The following is a 5,488-nucleotide window of genomic DNA, read 5'->3' as shown; positions in this document are numbered from 1 at the left end:
AGCCTCGAGTACAGTTGCGAATGCCACTGTGTGCTTAGATTAGACAAACAACATTACGAAAAACTATGTTTGTGGAGAAAACCAGTGAATAGGAAACCAGCTAGTGACATAACCTTTCAAATTATATAAATAACTGATAGAGTTCAGAGAGGAATAACCTTTTAAAATCATTAGATTTGGTAAGCAGATGTAAAAATAATTAACTTCAAATTATGCATTTGGAGAATAATGTAAACTGCAGATTTCAAAGTCAGAATGACTGTAGTTACAAAGGCAAGCAAATGCTGCTCAGAGAACAAAGACATTGACGACTGATTTTCAGGTGAGCCATTCAGAGCCAGACCAGCATGTTTGACTTCCTTTAAAGATACGACACCAAAAAACAGGAGGTTCAGTACTTCACCTTTCTCTGTCCATTCTGGAAATGTTCCTTCTCCGAGACTCTGAATCACTGGGCTTTATTGCTGTTCATATGATAGTCATTCCCAAGATGATGCAGAGCAATTTACAGACACTGGAAATCAAGTCCAAATCATCTCAGTTTTTTAGTTGTATTTATAAATTATACTAGAGACAAAGAGGAAAATTGATGCCAAATTCCATTATTTTCTTTTGCAAGTGTTGATAGGTACATACAGACATGAGCGAAAGAAGGCAAACCTGAAAATATTTCTCAAATCAAAAGAGGGTGCAAACACTTGTATGAGACAAAGCGGGTGGGAGGAAACACATTCTTTTTGCAAAGCACTGGTAAATTAGCAAAACACTTCTGAAGAAACCTTTCTTTCTGTTAGGGGAGTCTGGTAGGATAGCCAAAGATAGGTGAGGAGAACAAGAGAAAGGCCTGATAAAGGCCTGGATAGAGAACCTGAATGAGTGAAAGAATACCAGTGGCATACAGATGACTGAAAACCAGCAGCTGGGCAACAACCTGAAAGTGGCCCTTTCCTATACAGAAACAAGCTGCCAAGTACTTTTCTCAGTTTTGCCTATGAGTTTACCCTGTGGAAATGTTCTCATTCCTGGTTTAGCTGTGATGACCTCTGGCCAGTGACAAAAAGTTACTCACTTCACTGTCTCACCTTGATTGCAGTGTGAGGAGGATGGAGACTCCATATAAGATTTAAGATTCTTCTGCACTACATGAAAGCAATTTAAGACTTAAAAAAAAATTGAAAAAAAGGCAGAGGGGTTCTTGACTTACCTCATATCAGTTGCCCTGGTATCTAAATTATCTTCTAGGCTCTGTGCCCATAATCTTTATGTGGTACTGTAGAAATGCAGAGCAATCTTTCTTTACCTGAGAGTAGAAATTAGTGTTAGTATAAAGAGAACAACCCTTGCAGGATTTACTGTACTCCAAGGACTTGGTCAGCTGTGTAAATTTGTTCCATTATGACTAGTTTCCATATCACTGCAATATGCTGATGGATGTGCCTGTAAGATTAAAATCTGCTGTTACATCAGTGTAAAGCTAGCACAAAGCAGATACAAAGATTTCGTTTTTATATCTGCCTTGGTATCTAAAATATTTCTGCATTTAAAATCTTGCAGCATGCCAGTATCTATTTTGGGCTGTATTTACATGGAGGACATAACCCCCTCTCAAATTTCATAAAAGGACTTAAAAAGTCACATGGCTACATACAAGATTTTTTGCAGACCTAAAGTTTGAGTGCAATGCCTGAAGCCTTGCACTCCTTGACAGATGGGCCAGGAGTCAGGTGCAAATTCCTAGTTTACCAAAGCATACCATTTGGCTGGACCTGAAATAGGATGGAGATTCTCCTCTTACTACATGAAGGTGAGCTCTGAAAACTAAATATCAATGCACAAACTGTTCCACCTGTCCTTCTGCCCACCCTATTTAATCCTGTAAATGAGAAGCACTTCCAAAAGTTTTCTAGGGCCATTTTTGTTTGTCTCCAGGCATTCTCTCCAAAAGTGGTCAAAGGAAATTCTCATAAATTTTGGATCATATCTGCATCCAAGGCCAGCAAAGGCAATGAGAGCAAGAGCTGCCAAATGGCATATTTTATGACACCTTAATCCACACTCTAAAATAATGCAGGCTACATTTTTTTCCCCCGGTAATGGACAATTTATTTATTTTTTTTTTCTTCATTGTTTTTAAAAGACCATTAGGAAGGCTTGCCTGCATTTTCTTTAGATTAGCAGAAGGGGAAGGGTGGATGCTTATCATCCACCACCTGGAGAAGCTAAACATACAAAAAGACATGAAGTTTAGACACAGACTTGGAAGGCTTGATTCCCTGCCAAAGCAGAGCTGGAGCACAATAACTCAAAGTCATGCCAAAGTTGAATAGTCACCTGCTAGAATATGAGCTAGAAATGAAAGGAGGAACACCTGCAAAATAAGACCAGGAAGGTGCGGGGAGGAGTTGCCCTTGAAAGGGAAGCAACAGAAACAGACAGCAAGGGACTATACTGAGAACTAAAGTTTTCAAAAAAATTTGCCTCAAAGTCATGTTTGAGAGTTCAGCAAAGAAAATATCTCTTATAAATGAAGCAAGAAGGGGAACCACACCACAATCAAAGCTGTTGATCCTGATTCTTGTCAGACTGATAATTTGATGTTCGTATTTCATCAGCATTTCCAAAGATGGCAAAACAGCAGTAATGAATTCTTGCTGCCCTGGTTATTTCCATTAGTACTACTCATTCACTAACAGTTCAGGTAAAACACACTAAAAGTGTAAAATACCATGGAGTTAACTAACTTCTAAGAAATTCTATCTATTGGTATCCATACAGCAGTTCATCCCAAATCCCTCTTCTACCTAATAATTTTCATTGATTCATTTATTGTGCAGACCACTCACCAGTATGTGCTCAAGACTGTTTCTAGGTAGACTGTCTGAGATTGTGATAATGAAAAATTAGTCAACTGGAACACCAGCAAAATATTATTTATTACTTAAAAATAACTAAACCATCATTCTGACTGTGTGCTCACATTTGTATTTGCTAGTAGATATCTACCTCTCACATTCCTTATTAAACAAAGAAATACAGATCCAAGCTGGACTCCCTAGTCCTATATAAGTAACTCTGAGAATTAAAATTGAGGTACCAGGTTGAAGTACCCATTAACCAAGTTTAGTGTGCTATGGAGATAAAGTGCAGTTCTGAAAGAATTGATAGATGTTGAGAATAGCCTTTCCTTCCTAGGTTGTTTTGCAATACAGAAGCACAGCTGAAGTAAACAAAACTAAAACCATAGGAATATTTGACTCAAAAAAACCCAAAACAAACAAACAAACAAAAACAGAAAAAGGAGACACTTGTTTGGCAATTCTGGACAAGGAGATGATACTCACTGGCTGCTCTGAAATTTCTGTAGTTCTCCACTTAAAAATAATTTAGGCTCCTTATACACTACTCAAAATACATAAATAAATGTTAGGGATAAAGAAGTAGGTCTGTACCAAATCCACTGAATCTCTCACAGGAGGGTTCACATGGAAATTAATCTCCATAATACTGATATTGCTGATTTTGTTACTGTTTATATTGCCTTAGCACTTAGAAATCTGCCTAGATACTCCTCTTAGCAGGCATCAATTAATTTTTCTTGTATCAAAAAATTGCCATCTTTAATACCATTCTTGAAGGATGCAAAATCTGAAGATAATTTGAACAGGAGAGTTTCTTTTTTCCACAGAAAAAAAACAGGAAAAAAAATGGTAGTACTTAATAGCTAGCAACAGATAAAATCCATTGCCCAATGCATATTACAGTCCACACTTCTTCCTCTGCCTGAAAGTGAATACCTGAAATAGAAAGTTTCTGTGATAGCCATCCTCTAGGACCACAAGAAGCTCCACCATACAATCATTGTAATAAAATTTATGTTTTTAAATAATAATATATGTTTATCATGCTCTGTAAAAGAGGATAAATAAAACCAATTCTATGAGTAACAATTTTTACCTTCTCTTTCAGTTTACTTTCTTTATATTTATGCCCTTGTCTAGCCTCACACTTAATTGCGAGTTGGATTCTATACCTGACTGGCATTGATGTTGGCTAGACCTTGGGAAAAAAGGGTGCATATGTTACTTATATGTTCTGTTTACATTTTGAAAATAAATGAGAAACAAAAATGTAGTCTGCAGAGTCTTTACAGTGGATACATCTTCAGTGATGTATGAGTCTCCTGAGCCAATTTTGAGACTGCACAGTCTCCTTCCCTTTACCTTCATGTATGGTGTCCTAGTGGGCTGAAAAACACAGTTATTTTAGCCACTTCTCACATTTCTAGATGAACCCTTTCTTCAATCAAAGATGATGAAGTGAAATGAAATTATGAAAGGCAGAAAACATAGAGCCCAAAGTGTGACCTAGGAATCTTAATTTTCCTCAATCATTGCTGTAACGGAATGCAAGTCTGCAGCAGCGGGGGTGAAATTATAGTACAAATTACCATGCTATGCCAGATAAATTATTCTCTGCAGCATGGTTATTAAGTGATAGATAAATAACTAACACTGCAGGACTGATTGACAAAATATAAGTGACCTGGAGCTAAGCAGGGCACTGTGGAAATAACATTGCAGTGCTACTAATATTTTAATACTGAAATGAGATTTTCCAAGGCAGAAAAATCATAACATAGTACATGACTAAACCAGCTACAAGTTAAATAGGTACTAAGAGCTCTTCAGCTGAGAATGCCTAGCTTCATGACGTGTCATGTAAATGTTTGTTAAATACAAAGCTGGGAACTGGTGCGCCTTTTCTGCCTGAAGAGGACATTAGACATACCTGTTATGAGAGAGTGATGAGATTTTTTTCTGTCAAAGAGGTCTTAGGAGATAGCTATCTTCATTAACAACAGCATCAAAGACAACATGGGACATGGGCTCAGAGGTTATTCAGTGACATGATGTCATTCAGGTTTAGAAACAGTGCTAATAAAGAGAGAAATTACTCAGATTATTGTCAGAATGAACCCAAGAAATCATTGCCCACATGGGTTCTCTGGAGAGCTTCATTATTTCTACGGCTGGAACCTGCTTTGGTTTGAACATTTCTGTGCAAAACACTGTTGTAACATAATAACTTGGGTCTTAATATTTGTGATCTTTTTGCAGTTTTCCAAATGCTTACTTTTGGCATCTTCATACAAAGGTTGATATTTGCCTTGAAAGGAAAGAGTTCTGCCCAGTTCATCCCTAGGAAATAAGAAAATTTTTATACAATCAAAAATAAGGGCACTCTCAGAGTAGGATTTTTGACAAAGCAAGAAAGCAGTGTTAACAGCAATGAGAACACCAGCTTTTTAGAAACTGAATATCCATCTGACAATGGGCAAAAAAGCTGACTGGGAAAGATGCAACATATGCCATGTTCCAGAGGGAAAGTCATGATTAACCACAATCACGAAAATACATAATTGCAGCAGAAAACAAAATACCCAACATGTAATGAAAGAGAAGTGAATAGCATGCATGCTCTTGATCCA

The 5,488-nt window shown here is 37.2% G+C and overlaps 1 long non-coding RNA gene across 1 annotated transcript; it reads right to left on the bottom strand.

Annotated features, from left to right (window-relative positions):
* Positions 1–285: 285 nt before the first annotated feature.
* LOC116994714 lies at positions 286–5,200 on the bottom strand. The gene is made up of 3 exons (XR_004417558.1): positions 5,134–5,200; positions 1,205–1,300; positions 286–514 (listed from the first exon to the last, which is right to left on the bottom strand). It is a non-coding gene; the product is annotated as an uncharacterized LOC116994714 (long non-coding RNA).
* Positions 5,201–5,488: the final 288 nt, after the last annotated feature.

This window comes from Catharus ustulatus, chromosome 3 (assembly GCF_009819885.2).
Source record: "Catharus ustulatus isolate bCatUst1 chromosome 3, bCatUst1.pri.v2, whole genome shotgun sequence".
In the NCBI taxonomy this organism is placed as follows: Eukaryota; Metazoa; Chordata; class Aves; order Passeriformes; family Turdidae; genus Catharus; species Catharus ustulatus.
The sequence above is the reverse complement of the archived record's forward strand: the minus strand, read 5'-3'. Positions and strand labels throughout refer to the sequence as shown.